The sequence below is a fragment of the Chiloscyllium punctatum genome, chromosome 37, assembly GCF_047496795.1.
Source record: "Chiloscyllium punctatum isolate Juve2018m chromosome 37, sChiPun1.3, whole genome shotgun sequence".
Classification (NCBI taxonomy): domain Eukaryota; kingdom Metazoa; phylum Chordata; class Chondrichthyes; order Orectolobiformes; family Hemiscylliidae; genus Chiloscyllium; species Chiloscyllium punctatum.
This window is the reverse complement of record NC_092775.1, coordinates 28,017,986-28,042,739: the sequence shown is the minus strand read 5'-3', so window position 1 is coordinate 28,042,739 and position 24,754 is coordinate 28,017,986.

Sequence of the window (24,754 nt, the reverse complement as noted above, 5' to 3'; positions counted from 1 at the left end):
TAATTGTCAATTAATGTGTAAATGGAGCAACTTCATGAAACTCACTGAGGGGTTAAAGGCAAAATGCTGTTTTTGCTATGTTAACTACAAATTGCGTCAAATCAGCCAGCAACTCAAGGCAATTCACAATTCACAGCATTTGCTGGCTACAATTTGCTGGTTGATTTGCACATTGCATGAGAATGTACATCATTCAGGCATGCTTAGGTGTTTTTAGTTTAGTAACTTTAGCAAGTTTGGTAATTGTCATTGACATTATTCATTTTCTCATATTCGGAGATTTCTCTTGATGAGCTCTTGACCATTAACTTCCATCATTGCCTCCAGTGCGCTGGTTCAGACTGCAGTGAATTGAGGAAAAGAGTACTTGAAGACCCAAGGTCACAAGCCCAAGACAAAGACCATGGTTTATTGAAGAGCAACAAAGCCCAGTTCTGAGGAAGGGTCACTGGACCCGAGGGTTAACTCTGATTTCCCTCCACAGATGCTGCCAGACCTGCTTAGCAGTTTCTGTTTGTGTTGCTGATTTACCGCATCTGCAGTTCTTTTGGGTTTTAAACCCACCTTGCGATAGTTATTTTTAAATCAACCTAATTGGACATTTTATGACTCACTGCCAGAGCAAGTGGAAGTTGAAACCAGACCTGATCCAGAGCTAGGGACATTATTCACTGCACCACAAAGCCCCAAATAACCAGGCTCTGGATGACTTTGACAAATGATGACTAGAAACCAAGCTAGTGCAAACAACTTATTCACTACTTATACATTTTGAATCAACATATTCAATATTTCCAGCACATGTTAGACTTGAACCTAGACCTCAGGTTGAAGTAGAAACAGATAGAAAATATGGATATTTGGAATGAATCTGCTTAGATATATTTCTGGAGCAGGCAAAACATGAACCCACAATTTTTGATCTAGGGGCTGGGACACTACCACAGCATGACAAGAAAGGCCTGGTGGACAGACCTCATTCTGACTCAAGATTAGAGTGGTGCTGGAAATGCACAGCAAAGTAGGCAGCATCTGAGGAGCAGGAAAATCGACATTTTGGGCAGGAGCCCTTCATCACGAATGCAGTTGGAAACTCTGGTGGTGGAGAGATAAATGGGAGGAAGTGGGGCTGGGGAGAAGTTGGCTGGGAGTGCAATAGGTGGATGGAGGAAGGGGGAAAGGTGATAGGTTGGAGAGGAGGGTGCAGCAGATAGGTGGGAAGGAAGATTGACAGGTGGGACAGGTCATGAGGTTACTGCTGAGCTGCAAGTTTGGAACTGGGGTAAGGTGGGGGAGGGGAAATGAGGAAACTGGTGAGGTTTCTGAGGCGTTCTGACTCATTTCAATGTTATTTTCTTTTCAGTTGCTGATAAGGTGAATGAATGCTAATCTCTGGCAGTCACCTCTTCAGGATGTATTATGACGCACCGCTGCGAAGACAAATATATCTCTGATGGTGGGGGGTCTGACTGTATGTGGCAGAAAGGGTGGTGGATAATGCTCTGTACAGGGAGAGTGCAAGGTGAGGACCAGGGCACATCAGCACAGGGGCTTCCCCACATAGTCTGACCGCCTGTTCCATACCCCTCCGCTCCAAGTGTCCAGTCCACTGCTCACAGACTTGCAGCCGCTCCAAGATAAGTTGTCTCTAGGACTGTTTCCCCTCGTTGGCCCCTGCTCCGGGACCGTTTCCACACTCCTGCCCCCACTCTGGGCCTGCTACCCCCACTCTGGCCCCTGCTCTGGGACTGCTTCCCCCACTCTGGCCCCTGCTCCGGGCTTGCTTCCCCCACTCTGGCCCTTTCTCTGGGACTGCTTCCCCCACTCCGGCCCCTGTTCTGGGACTGCTTCCCCCACTCTGGCCCCTGCTCCAGGCTTGCTTCCCCCACTCTGGCCCTTTCTCCGGGCCTGCTACCCCCACTCCGGCCCCTGCTCTGGGACTGCTACCCCCACTCTGGCCCCTGGTCTGGGACTGCTTCCCCCACTCCAGCCCCTGTTCTGGGACTGCTTCCCCCACTCTGGCCCCTGGTCTGGGACTGCCTCCCCCACTCTGGCCCCTGCTCCTGGACTGCTTCCCCCACTCTGGCCCCTGCTCCTGGACTGCTTCCCCCACTCCGGCCCCTGTTCTGGGACTGCTTCCCCCACTCTGTGGCTGCTTCCCTCACTCCGTCTGCTGCTCTGGGGAGGTTTCCCTGTCGTGGCTGCTGCTCCAAGATTTATTTCTGGGATTCACCAGCTCCTCCACTCGTCAAGAAAAAATAAAAATAAGCACAGGAGAAGAACAGGTGGTGTAGAGGAGCTCCATTTGGAGTGTCTTCCTCTGCTGCCATCTTGCCGAAGCAGGTTGTTGTATAACTGATTGATAAAAGTGAAAAGTAAAACAGGTTGAAAACTTAACTGAAAAAGTAATTTTGGTGAAGAGATTAACTTTTTTGTCACGAGTTCTCCAACAATGAAAAGAAATATTTTGCAGTGCTAAATTTTAGTTTGCTTTTCATATTTTAACACCTTATAATGTCCACTGATGGGTTTGGATCAGTTTGAATAGATTTTGATTTGTTTGGAAGACTGATTCACCAGTGTTCCAAATAGGACCAGGACATGTTTTAAATTACCTGACACCCCAAGCGGAATAGTTACTTTTTAACTCCTAATCCCCAATCCCTGATTTTAAACAGATTCTATGGTTATGAAGGAAATATTTAAATTGTGTTTTGCAATGAGCAGTGTTTAACTGTGTACATTAGGCAGGAGTTCATTTATGATGCATGGCATATAAACTCTTTTACTTTGTATGTAATGAGTAGAATATGTTTGTCACCCAGTGCTCAGAATTAATTTCTCGGGCATTCCAAAACATCATTAATATCAAGAGCAATTTTTATTCAATACCAGTTTGCTGTTGACAAATCCTGCAATAGGATCTTATAATTAAAATGAGTATGATCGGGTAGTAAGTACATGATGTGAGACATGGCAGATGAAGTTTTCTTGTGCTTAAAATATTGATTTCTTAGATTTTTATACATTGTGTGATTTTGATCAGAAACTTCAAAGTTTGAGCTAGCTTTCCAGTTACCTGCCATGTTGCATTAACTGGAACACATTAATGAAAAATTATTTTTCACAATATATTTTCGAAGAGGTATTCAATGGTTCAACATAGCTATTGTTCAAATTACCTCCACACATGCACATAGCAGGACAAGCATTACAAGTTAGTGCTGGTTATGTCAATGCTAAATTGGCATTTGATCTGTTTAAATCAGATTTGTATGATACATAAATCTAACTGCACCTAATTTGGAAGGTCATTTACATGTAACTGACAAAAAAACAATGGCACACACACAATTCACTGAAAGCCACCATGATATTGCGATACTGAGACATTCTCACTTTTCTGCAATTAAATCAAGCAAAGCAGTTTGTGGCCAATATCTATGAAGTATAAAGATGGAACTATCACTTCAGGAGGTTAGTGAGTGGGGGAGACATCCACACATAACCCAGTTAATTTCTGTCCAAAGTGCGTCAGGCACAATGAAGAATCATCCAGCTCCTTTTTAAATGCGGCAGATGCACCATCAATGACAAAACCAGTCATTTTAAACTTCTCAATTTCTTATCTGCCTCACAGCAACAGGGACCCAAGTTCGATTCCAACTTGGGCAACTGTTTGTGTGGAGTTTGCATATTCTTCCTGTGTCTGCGTGGGTTTCCTTCGGGTGCTCCAGTTTCTTCCCACAGTCCAAAGACGTGTGGCTTAAGTGAATTGGCCATGCTAAATTGTCCATAATGTTCAGGGACATGTAGGTTAGGTGCATTACTCAGTGGTAAATGTAGAATAATGGGGTAGGGAATTGGTCTGGGTGGGTTACCCTTTGTAGGCTTGGTGTGGACTTGTTGGGCAAAAGGGTCTGTTTCCACACTGTAGGGTTTCTATGATCTATGATTCTAAACTTAAAATAATATGTTCAACTCCTCCATTTAATATAACTTTCCATTCTAACAAAGATGCTTTTCATCTATGGACTTTCACCCCTTGTAATCAAACATATATTTTTCTGCCCAATAGAATGCCTCAATTCTCTAACGTATAAATGCAAATTTTCTTACAATACATCCATTGATACAAGTTGATGCCAATGAAATGCTAAAATAAGAAATTGCTGGAAGTAAGTATTTTTCATTCACTGTTATTCCTTTTACAACCTGTCCCACATCTTCTAATCTTCTTACTTCCTGAATATATGTTAATGCTGTTTAGCATTTCCATCACCTCCTCTCATCTGATATGCAACATTTTATTTTATTTTAAAAGTTTGGAAACTAATTCTTTATGCTGGCTAGTTGTGTTTTCCTTTCCTGGAGTCAGCTGACCTGAAATGTTTTCTCTCCACAGATGCTGCCAGAACTGCTGAGCATTTCCAGCGATATCTGTTTTTGTTTCTGATTTCCTGCATCTGCAGTTTTTTTCAGTTTTTATTAAAATGAGCCAAATACCAGTGAGTGCTCAGAATATTCACTTGGGAGGTTAGTGAGTTGAATACACAGAGACAGGCAGTAGATACCAAAATTATAAGTTTTGCACAATGCCAATGAAGAAAATGGGTATGTGAATCTGTGTAACTTGGCTGTTTGCAACAGTAAATGATGACTAAGTGAGAACATTTAGTAAAATTAGTGTTGCTCCTAAAATATTTTAAGCTTTACCTCTGAGTAAGTACTTTTACTGAACACTAATGAAAATATTTGTCTCAATTGTTGGTATGAAGTGCTGGTTCTGAAAGAGATTTATGCAACAGCAGCTTAAAGGTATATTAGCTACATGGAAACAAAATTGACTGAGTTCTAGGAGACAGAAAGAATTGCTCCATGGATATTTCTCAGTCTAGAGGAATATTTGTATTGGAGCTCGCCACGACTTGCTATTAGGACCCTTGCTTTTTCCTGATCTGGATCTTGCTGTCCAGGGGACAATTTCAGAGTTTGCAGTTGACTGTAACTTTGAAAGAAAGGAGGACAGTACGGAACTCCAAATGGACATTAACAGGTTAGTGCGGTAGATGGGGAGGTGGCAGATTCAGTACAGTTCAGAGATGTATGAGTAATGCATCAGAAGACAATACGTAATAGGGATTACAATTCTAAAAGGAGTGGAGAACACAGCAACCTGGGTATATATATGCACAGATCATTAAAAGTGGCAAGATAGGTAGAGAGAGCAGTTAATAAAGCATACAGTGTTCTTTTTAATAGGACAATAGAGTACAAGAGCTAGGAGGTGATGTTGAACTTGCTTAAGATGGGCTGAATGGTTTCTGCACTGTACAAATTCTGTGATTCTCGGATTCTGTGAGCTTTGATAGGTAGATTTACAAGGGCTGCGTGCAGAAAACTTCATGTACAAATATTTTTTGGGATCCTGAAAGGAAGGAGCTTGTCAATTTTACATGGGAAGAAGTGAGAAAACTCTATCTTGGCTGCAGAAGATGGAAAACCTTAGGAACGTATGGAATCAACATTCTCATCTTTAAGAAGAGATGGGAGACCTTGAAAAACACACGAAGACCCAGTTGGGAAGTTAGAAATGCAGTTTAAGCAGGAAACAGAATTTTAAAACTATTTCACTGCAAGACTATCAGTTAATAGAATGTAAAGCATTATTAAGGAAGTTAGCACCATATTGTGCAATGCAGATTTTTTAAAAAAGTCTGGTAAATAATGAAAATACTGTTTAGAGCCCAGAAAATCCTACAATAATTGAAATTAAGACCGCATTTTGAAATGCAAGAATACAAGCTCAAGGAATACTTGATAACGGGAAATATCGAACTGATGCAATTTATACAGCTTTATAGTAATTGGACTTCTTTCAAATTAAAAAATGATTTAACATATAATACTTCCAAAAGATTCAAGTGCCCAGAAAGTCAACACAATTTTACATCATGGAGGTTTCTATTCCTGAGATGCAGCATTGCCTCGAAATTAAATACAATGTCTCAAGCTGAGAAGGTTACTACTCTCTTTTATTGAGTGGGTTCAATTGCAGATGATGTTATTAAATGAAATATTGATTATATTATAGATTCTTTTGAAATGGTCCTAAAATCTTTTTGATAATTATTTCAATGTAATACAGATAAAATCCTTGAAAAACACAATTTAACGACAGAAATTTAACAACTTCAAGGAAAATCCATAAATAAATATGTTAATGATCTCAAAAGATAATGGAAAACTGTGAATATGAAATTCTTGATGAAACTTTGTCAGATTCCTACAGTCCAATCAAAATTTAACTTTGGGGAAAACTATTCGAATCTCGCTGGAGGGAAAAACAGACAGATTCTTAAGAGGATAAGATCAAACCAACCTCAGAAAACAAACACAATCCATTCACTTGATAGGTTTTGGCACTCTAAACAGGCCAATATTGAGTGTAAGCCAAATAACAGATACTTAAATCCACTGTCAGTACACTGTGACAAAAAGGCCTCACAGGCCTGGACAATGTCCAGTCACCATAAAGGAATGCTACGTTGTAAAATGGAAGTATTTACAGTAAATCACCATCACTATTATAACTAATACCCACATTAGATGAGATTTCTCTATAAGAGAAAGTGCCAAAACAATTTCAAAGGGAACTATTGATCCAGGTGAGCCAGGAGACATAGAACTTGTCTATGGAAATGGGCATAAAAAAACTATAGAGAAATGCAGTAGGTCCAACAGCATTTGTGGAGAGAGAAAGAGGGTTAATGTTTTGAATCTATATGACTTCTTCAGGCCTGCTGAGTTTCTCCATCACTCCCTGTTTATATTTCAAATCTCCAGCACTCACAGCACTTTGTTTTTGTACAAGTAGACTTCCTATTAATTTGAAGTTGAAATATGAGTGAGCAATACTGCTGTATCAGACCAGTTGTCATGGCTGATGAAAAAGAAGTTATTGACTACAGAGATAAGATGACATAGCATATGGAAAATAACTTAGGAATGTCACAAGTTATACTGAAACACAATGTAAACCAAAAGAATTGAAAACATATATAGTATTTGCAATCCAGACATGTTCACTTTTGAGCCTTCTTGCTTGTCTTAACATTAACTTCATCAGAAGAGTTGCTGAAGATCGACAAGTCTCTCAAGAAAATTGACCTAGAACCAAACTTTGGTCACGAAACAAACTAGGATTGATCAATCTGTCAAAGAACAGCCAATAGATTTCACAAAGTTTCCGAGACCTATGGCAGAACCCAAACAGAGGACAGAATCCACTGAGCTGTTTAGTACTGTCAACAGAGAGAGTCACAGAATTTACAGGACAGACAGAAATGTTTATTTCCCTACATTTAAAATCATACAGTCAATGCAAATGATTGAAATAGTGTTGAATGAGCAGTAATCTTTCAGTAATACAAATGAGAATCTGTAGACATCTAATTCATCAGTCAAACAACCATTTGGATGATTGAAGACTTCCAGCCTGAGTCAACTCAAGAGAGAAAAGACTATGGGAGCCAAGTCAACACCCATACCTCCAGGTCATGGTCAAGAAATAGAAATGTCCAATCCAAAGCATCCAGAATACTACTGAAAATAAACCACTTCTTCCAGTTAGAGAGATATTGCCTGGTCCAGAAATCCAGGGCACCAAAAACAAAAGATGTTTTTGTTTCAACAGAGCAATTGCTTGGATATCCAAGTGATTAAGGGTCCCCAGTATGCTGTCATGGGGCAACCAACTACAGTTACTACAGAAGATTTTCTCTGTAAATGGAACCAAGGAGGTCAAGAGTCATCCAGATAAGATATACAATAATAACAAAATCTTCAAAGAAAGAAACCTTTGCAAAGGAGGTCAATGGGATACAAGATCCTCCTGTGAAAAAATAGATCACAGATTCAAGTTCATCAATCTTAAAGCAAAAGTGTTTGGTGAAGCTGTAGTGTAACATCAGAACCCATGGTGAATGTTCAGGGGACATGGGTTTGCAATATAGCAGCTGGTGAAATGTGAATTCAGTAAAAATCTGGAGTAAAAAGCTAGCATAATACTGACAATCCAACAACTGTCAATTGTCATAAAAATCCATCTGGTTCACTAACATCCTTTAGAGAAGAAAATCTACTATCATTACCTGCTCTGGCCTACGTGTAATTCCAGATCCACAGTGAAGTTGCTGACTCTTACCTTCTCTCTGGGCAATCAGAATGGGCAATAAACTCTGGTCTGGCTAGCAATGCCCACATCCTATAAACAAATATAAAACAGAACTCTTCTAACTGTAAAGGGAGTGCTTTTTGGAAAACTTCAGAGGTGAGAGACATGGGGATGATGAAGTAGTGGTAAATACAATCTAGTTATATGCATGAATATATAACTGTTTGGCTATGAAGCAAAACTACCTTGAGGGGAGATATTGTATGGGGTAATGGATTTGAAGAAATTAATGTGCATGTTGCATTTTCTCCACACTCAGTAATGCATTCTACATTAGTCTTTATTTGAAGCAAATGTATTCCGTGCAGTTCCTGAGAATCCTAATAATTATGGCAGATGTATATATAATTGTTTTTATTAGTATCTTGCAATAAACCATTTGTTAACTAAAAAAACTGCGCAGAGGCCGATATCCTATCACCAAGTCACCCTTTACTTATTTGCGCACAGTACACTGGCAGTGGCCAACTAGCTCGGACTCATTTGCCTGAACTGAGGAGATTCTTACCTCCTGGTTATATTTTTTTCTTCTATTCCTCTCACCCACACTACTGCCAAATAGTGGTACTGCTTATTTCCAACCCCCTCACCTTCCTCACCCCCCACCCCCCACACCACACCACCCCCCACTCCCCCAACCCCCACCACTGTACCCAAGTCAGGTGTGTGTAGGTGTAGGACACAGTGAAGTAACAATGAGTGCAGAAAACTTTATTCAGTTTCCACCACCAGGAAGAAAAGAAACACCCAAGAGGCCAGTGACAAGCAATGCCCTTCACATCAAAAGGCAATGCCAAAGTGATCAAAAAAAGTGAAGGGAAGTTTAGGCATTAAGTCGAAATAGATTGGAGGAGGAAAATCTCCAGGTTATATTTTTTTCTTTCTTCTTTTCTTAAGACTGAAGGAATCTCCTGGTTTTTAAAAAAAATTCTCCTACACTATCGCCAGACAGCGGTAGTGCTTATTTTTTTCCCCAGCACCCATGTTGTGTGTGTGCAGGTGTAGGACACAGTGAAGAATAACAAGTGTGTAAATTTTTATTTATATTTCACCACCACCAGGAAGAAAGAAAACACCAGAGTGGCTGTGACAAGCAGTGCCCTTCTCATCAGAAAGCATTGCCTAAGCGATCAAAAAAGTGAAGGGGGAGGTAGGGATTAAATTAGAATAGAATCAGAGGGGGAATAATCTCCTGTTTTTTTTCCTCTTTTTATTGTAGATTCTAAATCCTTTGTTTATATTTTTACTTTTTTTTCATTCCCTCACAATACCACCTAACTGTGGTAGAGCTTATATTTTCACCAGCACCCATGTTGTGTATGTGCAACTGTGAGACACCGAGAAACACAACAGGTGTACGAATCTTTATTCAATTCCCACCACCAGGAAGAAAGGAAACTCCAGGGTGGCTAATGACAAGCAATGCCCTTCTCAGAGGACATTGCTGCGTGATCAAAAAAGTGAAGGGGAAGGTAGGGATTAAATCAAAATAGAATCGATGGGTGAAAATCTCCTGGTTATATTGGTCAGGCACATCATTTCTAATTGGCCCAGGTTAACAATCCCAATCAATGACCTCATAGTCAATGACTTCAATCTGATTCCAATCACTACAATAACCATGTTGTTTCTTCTGTATGGTGGTGTAATACAAACTCTAGACATTTTATAGACAAAGGAGGATTGGTGGCAGTGATCTACCTCACATAACCTTCACTCTGATACATATACTGGCCAAGGTGGCAGATATTATAATCAGAATAGTTGCAAACAGCATCAAGGATCCAGCTTTCTTGAAATTTACAATAAATTTGTTATCATTGCTAATAATCTTGAACTTGGTAAGAAGCAGTCAACCATATAATGGTTATATTACCATCGCACCCTTCCAGTCATTGGGTTAAAATGTTTTTTTCAGTATACTATAACTTGAAAAGTAATATTGTGATTAGATTTACTTCTTATTCCTCTGTATTTTTCAAAATCCTTAAAGCAATAAATTAGATGCAGAACTCAGTCCCTCTGACCCCAAATAGATATTGCAATTTTAAAAACTGTCCAGAAGGTTATTACAAAGTTTCCATTTCCAATACTTTAAAAGTAAAAGGAGCAATTAGAAATCATTGCAACCTTCTGCAAAACATTCATAAACAAAAATCTGAAGCAGATACTCCTTAGAGCTTCTGTTCTGTGCTTTATGAATGTGTTTGAATTTATGCTCCTGGATTAATTGTTAACAATCCTTTAAAGACACAGTAGCAATGCCAGGAATGTAGTAGAAGAAATGTAGCAGGGTTGGATATGAAAAAAAGGCTTATGTTGGTAAATCAGAAACAAAAACAGAAACAGAAATTGTTGTAAAATCTCAACAGGTCTGGTAGCATCTGTAGAGTGGAATTGAAGTTATTTTTTTTCTGGTCCAGTGACCCTTTCTTCTGGTGAAGTATCATTAACTCTGTTTTCTCTCCACAAATGGTGCCAGACCTGCTGGGTTTTCCCAGCAATTTCTATTTTTGTATTTGTTTCTGATTTACAGTGTCTGCAGTTCTTTCCATTTCATACTGGTAAATGTTTATGTGTGTAGAGATTGCAGAACACACATGAATACTGATGGGGGGCTCCCTCAGGAAAGCAAAGGAACAAATCTTCTAAAAAATGATGCAAGATAATCGCACAAAAATATCATAAGACAATTTCCAATCAAATTTCTTTCCTTATTTAATGGATGTGTTATTGTTTAGCCTCAATGAGTGCCTTTATTCCAAACTCCATTCAGTTTACTGCATGCACGTTGAAGAAATTAAATTTATCCCAGAAACTGTGAGCAATGCAATACGTTTCACTCACTAATGAGCAATATTGATCTGTCTGACAATAATTTAAATATACCCAGCTATTGACAATATTCCTTTAAAACTTTTTTTCAACCCCAAATAATCTGCTTTATTAGAGTTACAACCTAAGACTCCTAGATACTTATCTTAACCCCTGTATTGCATCCAATGCTGTTGATGGCATCAGACAGTTATATCAGGTAGAAGAAACTTTTCTCAACTGAAATTGATAAAACTATTTCAGGTTGTGTATATTACAAGGTCATCTAAAAGCTGGCAGAGACTTGATGGAATGTGAGATTTGTCAACACCTCGAATATTATACAGTATGCCCTTTGCCTGGATCATGAAACTACCTTTTCAGTTTTCATTTGACTTATGCATGAACTAATGTTGGTGTTTCAAGACATTTACCATTGTTCAGTGTCATTTACTCTTTTGTTATCTATTGATGAACCTGGTCAGCTATCAGCTAAAAATTTTTAATATATTTTTCTGTGTGCAGATTACTTGGTAGTATTTGGCATCATTAATTAGATAAAATCCTGTCTTATCTACATCACACAGTAATTACCATTTTTTGGTTAGTCCCAAAAGTGCTATCAGCACAGGGTGGATTGATTCAAAGAAATGAGAAGCACTACTTTTCCAGTGCACCTAGGGTTAGATAACTCTGGTCTTGGAAGTGTTGGCCAGTTTTTGGAAATAACTATAAAGAAGGGAGATTTTCTTTTGCCTTGAAAAGAAAGTTAGAATGGACCATCTATATGTGAATCAAGCATATGGTAAAAGCATAACCAAGGCAAAAGCAGAATAGCTGGATGAAATGCCAAAATAGGGCAGATGTTTGGAAACAAGCGTGCTCAACTTCCAGCTTGTTCCTTTGAGATGGCAGTGGAGACAAGAAGCTAAAATTAATTCAAAAGCCAGTTATGTCACAAGATGGTAAAATATTTACTTTTACTCTGGTTGGATAAGCCATGATGGATTTAACAGTTTCCATTGTATCTATCTTTTGATATATTAATTGACTTTGGAAGCAATTTGAATTTATTGCTGCAGTTTTCATTGTGCCATTTGACTTTTGGTTCGGGTGAGAAAACTTACAAAATTCAAAAGGGATTCATGAAAGTTGTGACAGCCTATCACGAAACATCCAAACACGTCCAAGTTAGATATAGAACTTGCATTTCAAAAGTGTTGGACTTGTGTGTAAGTCAGGTGGACAGTGTGTCTCAGGCAGAAAAATGTAAAGATAGAATTCCAAGAACAAGAAGATATCAATAGGAATACAGTCGGAGAATTTTGAAGTAATGTGATACACCTTAAACTAAAAGCAGTTCATAAATTGGGGCAGCATTTTCTGTGGTCTTTGGAAAACATGATTGTGCAACTTGCAACATCCGAAATGAATATTTGATCCATGTGTGACTTTGCCTGGAATTTTAGTCTTCCAGGAGTTAGTGAGGACTGCAGATTCTGGGGAAGTCAGAGTTGATAAAGTGTGGTGCTGGAAAAGGCACAGCAGGTCAGGCAGCATCTGAGGAACAAGAGAGTTGTCATTTCAGGCTTAATCCTTCACAAGGACTGGGGAAGAAGAAGGGGGCTGAGAAATAAATAGGAGTGGGGGGGTTATGGTAAAGGTCGGTGGGATGGGGATAGGTGGGCAAAGATAGGAGGTGTTAGCGATAGGCTGGTGGAGAGGGTGGAGTGGATAGGTGAGAAGGAAGATGGGCAGATGGGTCAGGTCAAGAGGGTGGTGCCGAGTCAGAGGGTTGTATCTGGGATGGGATGGGGGGAGGGATGATTTGGAAACTGGTGAATTCAATGTTGACGTCATGTGGTTGGAGGCTCCTGAGGTGGAAGATGAGGTGTTCCTCCTCCAGTTTGCGGGCTGCGGTGTTTAGGGGCAGAGGAGGCCCAGAATGGACATGTCATTGAGGGAGTGGGAGAGATATTTGAAATGGATGGCCACCAGAAAGTGGGGTTGTTTGGTGTGTAGGGTTGGAGTTTACTGTGATGGTTTGAGTAGGGATTGTGGATGTAGAGGTGGGTCAGTTAGAGAGGCGCCATATTGTGGCCCAGCTCCTAACATTATTTAAACATCAATCTATACCGTCCTCATCTGCTTATCTGTCATCCACCCCTCTCACTTCCTGCCATGTCACTCCATGCCTGCTCACATCATCCATCACCCATGCCACTCCTATTGGTCCCAGCACCAGTTATGCTCCTCAGGTTGCACATGAATATCTAGACTCCAAACCACCCTTTTGCGACACCTTGCTCCCCTGATTACCAATGCCACTCCATTGCCCTCAGCCAGTAATTAACTCAGCTAGTAATCACTAGATACAATGCGCAGCAGACATGAAATACAATTGTGAATTTTTAACAACAGACCTTCTAGCAGCCGAATAAACCATGAAATCAACTCCAAGAGTAGGTAAAGTTTTGCACTTTCTCTAGTAGGTACATCCACATACAGAATCAGAAAATTGTCTTGGACGCACTTAAGAAATTCCTCTCCATCTAAATCTCTAACACTATGGCAGTCCCAGTCGATGTTTGGAAAGTTAAAATCCCCTGCCATAACGACCCTACTATTTTTACAGATCGCTGAGATCTCCTTACAAGTTTGTTTCTCAATTTCCCTCTGACTATTGGGGGGGTCCATAATACAATCCCAATAAGGTGATCATCCCTTTCTTATTTCTGAGTTCCACCCAAATAACTTCCCTGGATGTATTTCCAGGATTATCCTCCATCAGCACAGCTGTAATGCTATCCCATATAAAAAATGCCACCCCCCCCTCCTCTCTTGCCTCCCTTTCTATCCTTCCTGTAGCATTTGTATCCTGGAATATTAAGCTGCCAGTCCTGCCCATCCCTGAGCCATGTTTCTGTAATTGTTATGATATCCCAGTCCCATGTTCCTAACCATGCCGTGAGTTCATCTGCCTTCCCTGTTAGGCCCCTTGCATTGAAATAAATGCAGTTTAATTTATTAGTCCTACCTTGTCCCTGCCTGTCCTGACTGACTCACTTCTGTTTTCAACTGTACCAGGCTCAGATTGATTTCTTTCCTCACTATCTCCCTGGGTCCCACCTCCCCACCTTACTCGTTTAAATCCTCTCAAGCAGTTCTAGCAAATTTCCCTGCCAGTATATTAGTCCCCTTCCAATTTAGGTTCAATCCGTCCTTCTTGTACAGGTCACTTCTACCCCAAAAGAGATTTCAATGATCCAAAAATGTGAATCCTTCTGCCATACACCAGCTCCTCAGCCATGAATTCATCTGCTCTATCCTCCTATTCCTGCCCTCACTAGCTCGTAGCACTGGGAGTAATCCAGGTATTACTACCCTTGAGGACCTCCTTTTTAAATTTCTGCCTAACTCTCTGTAATCTCCCTTCAGAATCTCAACCTTTTCCCTTCCTATATCATTGGTTCCATTGTGGACAATGACCTCTTGCTGGCCCCTCTCCCCAGTGAGAACATTCTGCACCCTCTCTGAGACATCCTTGATCCTGGCACCAGGGAAATAACACACCATTCTGCTTTTTCTCTGCTGACCACTGAAACGTCTGACGGTACCTCGGACTACAGAATCCCCTAACACCATTGATCTTTTGGAAGCCGACATACCTCTCGTTGCATTAGAGCCAGTCTCAATACTAGCAAGTATTTTTGAATAAGGGAACCCATAGTCAGCCATAACAGTATTATAAGAGTTCCTGAATGCTGTCCCTCATGATGAGAGTCCTATCAGCTGCTGGTTGAACAGCAGAAGCTGTAGGGTGAGGTCTTTTACTGGGCATTATTGTCCTCATATAGCTCTCATTGAAGTCAGGGGAAAGCTATCATGAATCCTCCCTTCCCTGAACTCAATCAGAGAGAGAGAGAGAGAGAGAGAGAGACAGGAAAGCAGTAGAATCTCTATCTTGCACCTTCCAATCCAATGATATGGCTTTCCTCCTTCTTAAACTTGCTCAAGTTGTGGGGTATATTCCTCTCCAAGTTGCATGGGAGTATCTTCAGATGTCTTCTCAAAGGCCAGCTTTCCATGAGTCAAGAGACACCTTCGGTCCTGAGGACTTCAGAACTAGGTTGGAGAATCTGCCAGCTTCTTGTCTCCCTGAACCCAGCTCAGAAGTCAGATTCATCATCGGACAGCAGTAGGTCATTTTCCAGTGCACTTAGTGCATTCAAAGGCAGCCGTGCAAACCTGTTCATCATGTTAAAAAATCTTCATTACTAATTCAATCAACGTATATTTCTTAGATTGCCACTGATTTTTTTTTTGCAGTTACAATACTTGGAACAGCTTGATACTACTTCAGCACTATGTCACTCATGCTGGCCTTTCAGACCTTGGTTATTTCCTTGTTACAGCTCCTTTGACAATAATGTCAAAATGCTGAACCGAGTGTCTGAACTTTTCCATTTCTCCTGCTGCATTGCTAGGAAATGCTGATGTGAGGGTTTGGACCTTAGCATCTGTGCTATCTGATTTTAAAACAGTTCAAAAGGCATTGTTTCTTCTGAATAAGTTTTCTAATTCCAGCCGCGACATAGACATTTACTCTAGTTTTCTTTCAGCAATGTTTTCGTTGACATTGTTTGTGGGTAATGTATTTAATTGCACTTTGTATTTCTATTGCTTGTTGCATTTCATGCCTGTCATTCATTGTGTTTACACATTCGGCAGCTTCAATGAACAACATAATAGTTTCAGACCTACTCATGCATTATGATTTGATCACTTTGACATGGTGGGTGTTATTGGCATTTACAAATTATCACTGGTTAAAAAGCTATAATCCCAGCTGCTCTTTCGCTGCTCTGGAAGCTATTTGTGTGGATTTCTCCAAATGGCCAGCATGTCTGTGTTTCAGCTCATGCATGTGGGATTCCTTTGGTTCCACTGGCATCTCACTTCAGATCTTCTCTCTAAGGCGAAGCTCTGCCGAGTGCAATACATCACAACAGTCCTTGGCATTTACCTTGTTCCATCCCATGAACCTTCCAGTTATTGCAAGTGTACGTTCCTACCCTAACACTGTCTCCAATTAAATTCAGACTCGTCTTAGCAAGACAATGTTTTAAGTATGGTCGAAGACTGTGGTGCTGGAAAAGCACAGCAGATCAGGCAGCATCCAAGGAGCAGGAGAGCCTGCATCAGGGCTTATGCCTAAAACATCAACTCTCCTGCTTCTTGGATGCTGCCTGACCAATTGTGCTTTTCCAGCACCACACCTTTTGACTCTGATTTCCAGCATCTACAGTCCTAACTTTGTCCTATGAAATTATGGCACAATATGAGTATTGGCAAAACACATGTTCATCTTAGTTTCCTGTGACTCTTGCCTTGAGAAGCTGAATGCCAACATGGCATAAGCCTCCAGGAAATTCTCCACCAAAATCATGTTGTCTTTTGCCTTGTGATTAGTATGTCAGTGTACACTTAAGAGCCATATTCATTATCATGTCTCTGATATCAGAGAATATGATCTGAAGGAATAAGAATCTCATAGTCCACCTTATTTGAAGCGTGACATAGGTACACAATCTTTATCCTAAATTCTGAAATCTGACAAGTTCCGAAATCTGAAATTCTTTTTGTGGAGTATGGAGCAACATTTTGGCGTGCTAACAGGTGACCCAACTCCACACCCATTCAACCCATGTCACTCAGATGTATCGTGGAGACATGGCTAAGTACTGGCAGGTGTCAATTGTGTCTCAGCGCTCATACTATTCACATGTGCATCTGCTGTGAGGTAATACTTTTTATTTCACTGTGAGAATGTCATTTATACCGAAATCTGAAAAATTCCAAATTCCAAAAAACAACTGGCTCCAAGAATTTCACATAATAGGTTATGTACCTGCACTACTGGAAACATGCTCCTGTGTTATAACCTGACAGTTTAACACTTGGATTAGACAGTTAAGTGCTTGAAAAATGCATTTTTTCTATAAAATCCTTAGTTGCATTAAATGTCTGTTGGATTATTCATTATTATGATATCCAGCCTAGTTTCATTTGTGACAACAAAAACAGTGTTTTATCAGTTACAGACCCTGTTGGTGGCAAACTAACAGTATGATTGCAACTGTAGCCATAGGTGTAAGACTTCAATTTCTTGGTGGCCACGATTGGAAATTAACTGATGACCAGGTAACAGCTTTGAACAACAGACAATTCGGTCAAAGAGAGAGTTGCATATCTGAAATCAAGTTCTGTGAGTACGGACAAATGTACAGATCTGAATTTCGAGCATTAACAACCAAAAATACAGAATTAATTTATGTTTGATTAGAATCCACATTCTTTCTGAATAAAGCAAATATCAGAAATCGCCTTATTTAAAACTAAAAAGGCTGAAGTGTGCTTTTGGGCTGGAATACAAAGCCAGTACAGAACAATACAGAACAAAGGACCTTCATCTATTCCTGACAGTTGATGCATAAGTAACAGTTTCTCAGAACAGCAGTTGAAAGTGTGTCCTTAAGAAAGGAGCAGTTTTAATCTACACTGACATGAAGTCTGGGACCCATGGCTTAAGGAGGTATGCTTCACAAATTTAAGGCAGTCGTGGATAGCGTTTATTGATATCTGTGAAGCATGAGTCACCAAGAGACATTGGGCATGTGCAAAAAATATGCTTCCAAAGGCCAAGCCAGTCCCAGAATAGAAACAAAAATAGAAATTGCTGGAAAAGCTCAGCAGGTCTGGCAGCATTGGTGGAGACCTGTTATTAGTTTCAGTTCTGAGGAAGGGTCACTCTGATTAACTCTGATTTCTCACCACAGATGATGCCAGACCTACTGAGATTTTCCAGCAATTTCTGATTTACAGCATCTGCAGTTCTTCCAGTTTTACCCAGAATAGAACATAGGTGACCATAACACCGGCAACAGGAATGTGTTAAGAAGGTGCGCAAGTGGAAATACATCAATCAGGTTTAGAGTCAACCAAGTGAAAGGCAAACTTTAGAAGATAACCAGGTTTTCATATTACACACCATGTTAACATTATAATGTGATCAGAAGCTTTTATAATAATTAATATCATATGCCCTGACCATGTCGGACAACACATGCTAAAAAATCAAAATGTGAGTTGGTGCCAACATATTACTGCCACACATCCTGAAAGATGCGTACCTGAGCAAGAAAAATTACAGCTTATGAGAGACAGTCTCACAGCATATACAAGATTTATTTCTTGTCTTGCCAGAGTCACATTGCATTGCCAATATGAAATCTCATCCTGGCTGTCTGAATTCTATCATCTGGTAGATATCAACTGCCAACCATGATAGGACTACCAGTATGCACAGATCTTGTTATAGTCACAATTAATCACAGTCAAACCATTTCCACTGTGAGAGAACAGAATACATGTGATGGAATCAAGTCAGTCAGTGTTCTGGAGAAGGGTCACTGGACCTGAAATGTTAACTCTGTTTTCTCTCCACAGATACTGCCAGATCTGCTGAGCTGTTCCAACAATTTCTGGTTTTGTTTCAGCTAATGCTCTTCAAGGATATGACATGAAAATGAGACATTAAGTCAGGTAATAGATGATTACATCTGATATGATGAACAGATTACTCAGCCCACACCAAGATCAAAATATTCCTCTTGATCCCCCATACGCTAATGCTCTAGATTATGCAACTGAAGATATCCTCAAGGTTGACCTGTTACACTTTGAACAGTTGCGCTCAACAACTACTGATGTTGAGCAACAACAAGTCTTGCAAATGATCATTATCTAGAGTTTGCCTGACCAAAGACCCCCACTACCTGAGAAGATGAAGAGAGAGACAAACATAGCATATCACAATTAATCACTTTCAAGGGTAAGCAAATTCTAACCTTTGTCAAGATATTGTGACCACGCTACATTGAGGCTACATGGATAGATTAGATTCCCTACAGTACGCAAACAGGCCCTTTGGCCCAACAAGTCCACACCGACCCTCTGAAGAGTAACCCACCCAGATCCATTTTCCTACCCTGACTACTGCACCTATCACTATGGGCAATTTAGCATGGCCAATTCACCTAACCTGCACATCTTTGGACTGTGGGAGGAAACCGGAGCACCCGGAGGAAAACTCACCCAGACACGGGGAGAATGTGCAAACTCCACACAGACAGTCGCCTGAGGCGGGAATTGAACCCGGGTCCCTGGCGCTATGAGGCAGCAGTGCTAACCACTGAGCCACCATGCTGCCCCAAGCAAGTGCATAGATCAGCTAGCACATGAATCTGGCACTGGCCAAGGATGAATCAGGATTTTCAGAAACTTGCAAGTGCATGGAAGGCATGCGAAGCTATCAACCATGGCAATGAGTATAAACTCCACATCCTGACGATGTTCCAACACCTCCTTGGTTGAAAGTAATAACAGACTTAGTCACTGTGCATGGGGATGTCCGCATCCTTGTGGTGGATTATTTTCCTGTGTTCAATGATTTAACAGCACACTTGTTGACATGATGTACACTATTTTAAGTTTACTCAGTATCCCGGATCGGATAGTGTCTGACAGCTGGTCGCCACAGTACACTGAAACTATTTCAAGATATATGTATTATGTATGGTATGACCATATTCCAGTATTTACGTGAAACCCTCTAGTAAAATGTATGGTACATGTTATGAAATCAATTATCAACTTGTTAAGCAACAAAGCAACATTTTTGCATTTCTGTATTGCTGCATTTCTAGGCAACACCAGAGGAAAAGAGACTACCATCCCTAGCACAGCCAATTCTTGAAATGCATATGTGAATTACCTTGCCAAACAGTCAATATTCTAATCATTCCAAGACATGAGATTGTCATCTTTAAAAATGGAAGAAATTGAAAGAGATATGGGATGACCAATTTGGTAGAGAATCACTAAAATTGTGCACTCACAGGAAGTTACAAATCTAAACACAAGGAAAGCAAATATTTGGATATTGACAACTGTTTCAAAAATATAAACCAGCTCAACTTATAAAAAGTTATCACTGATAATGATATTATATCATGTAGGAACAGAAGCCAGTTCAGACCAACTTACAGCACATCAATCCATCATCAGGAGAATGAGGAAGAACACTCCAATGTTGATTTTGCAGTATTGTTGGTTGACAGCAATCAGCAATAGGATAACCAATCTGTTAAAAAAAGTGCAACAGAGAACAGACATGTACACTCTTGTTGGATATACACTCACCAGACTATTGGGAACATGGCTACTCTTCAAACACTGTCCCAATCTTTTTATTTTTTCATGCACTTACGTAAGTGAATAAGAACTAGGAAGAGGAGTAGGCATTTCAGCCCATCAAGCTTGTTCCATCATTTAATGCAATCATAGCTGATCTTCCCTTGGCCTCAACTCCACTTTCCTGCCCGCTCCCCATAACCTTCAATCTGGTACTAATTAAAAACCTGTCTGTCCCCTCCATAAATGTATTCAATGTCCTTGCATCCAACACACTCTGGGATAATGAACTTCACAGATTCATAACCCTTTGAGAGAAGTAATTTCTCCTCATCACTATTATGCATCTGCTACCGCTTCTTAGAAATATACTGTCCTAAGCTCTTTCAGCCATTTATCTCCACACGAACTGGAGAGAAAGAAAAATAGAAAAAGACAAGGAAATAGAGAGTGAAAAAAGAAAGGAAAAATTAGAGAAATAAAAGAAGAGAAAAGAGTGTAAAAGAGAGAAGGAAGAACTTGTATATTTAGTAATGAAACACTTGGCAAAACTATGTCAGCCTCTGTAACAAGAAAATGTCTTCATTATCATCTGTCTATATATTAGTTTATTATCTAATACTTGGTCAACTTCATAAGTTATGCAAATAATAAATGCAGCTTACTCACCTTTCACAACTAATGCACTCTGCTAAGCCTACAATGACAAAGAATTACAGCTAAAATAAAGGATAGTGCACAATTATATTGATTTGGTTTGGATCTGAAGTTCTTTCCTGGCCTTCTGCTTGCTTAGTTGGAAGATTGGAATGACAGTCTTTGCAGTGTTTAGACGAAGTCTTCCATATCTGAAGTTGGCTTTGAGAGAACATAGATATTCAATTAACATTTTCTCTATCTTCGAAGAAAAACCAGGTTGGCAAAAATAGCCTAGCTGAGGAGTTCATGGGATATTTTGGGATAACTTCTTTTAACATCAGACTCTGGAGCCAGCTATAGAACAGTCAATATTCGACTTGGTATTTTACAACTAGATAAGATCAACTAAGGACCTCTTGCTGAAAATGCCCTTTCATAGAAGTGATCATAATATGATTGATTTTTAGTTTGAGGAAGAGTAGAATGGGTCAATGATAGCATTTTAACTTTAAATGATGGCAATTCTGAAAGCATAAAGCCAGCAGAAGTGAATCACCACATTAGATCAATGGATAGATAAATAGGGATGTGGTGAATGACACTTAAGGTGATATTTCAGAATGCCCTGATAGTTAAATTTCAAAACAGGGAGGAACTACAATCTGTGATTATCCAGCAGCCAACTCAAAGAAAACACATATAATTTCACAAAGCTGGGTGGTATAGCAAAACATTGGATAGAATGTAAAAACATAACAACTAATGACTAAGAAATGAATAAGGGAAAAATTAGAGCACCCGAGAAACTGAATAACTTTGTTGAGTTGAAAGAGGCGTAATGCACATTGTTATGATCCAAACTAATGTTAATTTTGGACAGATCAGATCCTAGATGGAAATCTGGCTTGATAAATCATTTGATATAGTTTTAGTTTCGGGGAGGTCATCTTTCACTGAAACATAAATGCAGAATGCTGCAGATTTGTGTTTAGCGATAAAACAGAAGTTTTAACAGAAGCAAAACAAAAGATAAAATAGAATAAACCAAACTATTTACATGTAGCACAAGTTTAAACTTAGATACACCCCAGTAACATGAAGTCACATTAATCTAAAAAGGTACACACCACAGAGAATTCCTTTCTGCTTATTTTATTTATAGTGCTTAACTTAATTGTGGCTTCAATTCCCCATCTTGAGAATTTGATAATATCTTCCTGGAGCCTTCAAACAACTGAGCTTTGACTTTCTCAGGTTCAAGTAACTCCTTCAGGGTTTTATCCAAACACCACTGGTCTCAAATCTTATATATAAACTCCTTACACTGCAGTATTATATTTCTTAACAGTTCTGAACCATTCTTCTGTTAGGAACCACTGTATTACACATAGATCTTTTACTGAGACTTCGGCAAAAATGCCAAATTAAAACTCAAAATCATTTTATTAGCCAACTGATAGGTGTTTCCCTTTACCAAAAAAAACTCCAACCCTCTAAACTAAAAGATCAATGTACAACTATTTACATTGTTCACTCATAAAAACTCTCCCAATGTAAACATTCAGACTATGTCTGAGACTGTACTTTAAAATGAATAACTATGGTTTTAGAGATACCTCAAAGTTAATCATTAAAGCCCTTCAGACACTCAGACAGATGTATAAATCACATACCTTACATCTCTGTGTACATGTTCGTTCTGCCTGTTTTCCTATTGCATTGACATTTCTTGGTGGGGAGGGGGGGGTGTTGCAGTAGCAATGACGGAGGCTGGCTCGCAGTAGGCATCTTTTTCCTTATGCCACTTACCTTGAGTCAGGCAATAGATGTCTTTAAATGAGGGGAAACCCTTAAATGTTTGCAAGCAGCACCAACCAGATTTGCTTTTATAGTTTCCTGCATGATGACGTCCTTACCCACTGCTTGTTGAATACTCAACTTTTTAAAAATTATTCATTTATAGGATGAGGGCACCGCTTGCTAAGCCAACATTTATTGCTGCCCCGTATTGCCCAGTGAAAAGTCAACCACATTGCTTTGGATCTGGAGTCACATGTAGGCCAGAGCAGTTGAGGATGGCAATTTCCATTCCGACAGGACATTAGTAAGTCAGATGAGTTTTTCTGACAATTGGCAATGAATTCATCATTGGACTCTTCATTCCAAATTAAAATTCCACCATCTGCTGCGGCAGGATTCAAACCTGGATCTCCAGGACATTAACTGGGATTTGGATTAACAGTCCAGTGATAATACTATTAAGCCATCACCTCACCCCCTCAGAAAAAAAACAGGAGTGTCAGAAGTTTTGTTTACTCTGGGAGCTGGCCCTGAGGTGGCTGGTTCAGTGTCAAGAACTATTCATGTATCAATCAAGGGTAACTTGGTGATGGAATACCAGCCTCTGTGGAGTTATTTCAAAAGACACTCAATTTAGGGGCAGTTAAGGCCGGGCAATGACACCCATGTCCTACCATTAAAAAATAATAAATTTGAGATAGTTGTATAGCATTAAAGTCCCAATGTAGCTGTGGTGTTGAACTGGGGCAATCAAATAAAAGTTTTATAGATAATAGGATGATTGCCAACTTAAGTGCTTGGCAAAAGGGTGAGAAGGCACCCATGAGTCTTCTGACATAAGTTTAGTTAGGGAAGATGTGAGATGACTTTCACCCATCGCTCTCCTGCCTTTCTAAATGCCATCTACCACCAAAATCTCCTCAATGAGGGCATCAGATTCTGCCTAGTTAGTGGCAAGTGCCATTCCTGCTGCAAAATCCAGGCCGAAGCCATCTCCGAATTACTCAGCAAAGCTGCATGCCACAATTTACATCCATAATCTGAGGATATGAAAGGTGGAGTCTTTATCTTACTGAAGGTGTCAGTTTCAAAATGAGATCGAGATGAATTTCTGAGTGTTAAGTATTACTTCAGAGGCCAATGCTTTACTGCTTCCAAATAATGTTCTCGGCAGGAGCAGGAAGCCCAGAAATGGGCAATTAAAAGTATTTAACACAGCGTTGCAAAAACTTCCCAATTTTACACGGATGCCACACTGTCAGCATCTTGTTCAGCTGAGGTAGCTGCTTAGCAGGAGGCCATTGTTCATTGAACCACAGCTGAGATTTTGGAGTTTAAAGAAAATAGACAGTGAGGAAGCATCATTTGCAGCATCAAACGTCCACACTGGATTCATAAGCTTTCTAATAGTTTCTGAGTGAAGAAGGTTTGAGAGTTGAATACTGCTTGAACAAACCACCAACAGCTTAAATTATTCCAGTGTTTCCCACTACATCGCAGTGATTTGTGGACCTGGTAATAAAGTTCATGGAAGGGGAGCTTAGTAAAGACTAGCACAGGCAAACAGATTAGGTGGAACAGGATGCAGAATAGAGCAGTTCCCTCTGTGGAGAAGCTAAAGGAAATTCCTAAGCTTCCTACACCTTGCAGAACAGTACAGTCATAGAAAGCTAAGCAACAAATGAACATCTCCACTCCTCTAGGCATCAGGAGAAAGTAAGGACTGCAGATACTCTAGATCAGAAATGAAAAGTGTGGCACTGGAAAAGCACAGCCAGTCAGGCAGCATCTGAGGAGCAGGAGAGTCGACGTTTCGAGCATAACCACTTCATCAGGAATGACCGGCTGTGCTTTTCCAGCCCGACACTTTTCGACACCTCTGGGTCTCAGCCTGGACATCATGATGTGGACTGTCACTGTGCTGGAGCTGCCATCTTCCACATCCTGCCTCACCTCTGTTGTCTGTGTCTGCCTTTGCTGGTCTTCATTCTGGTTCTCTTCCATTATCTA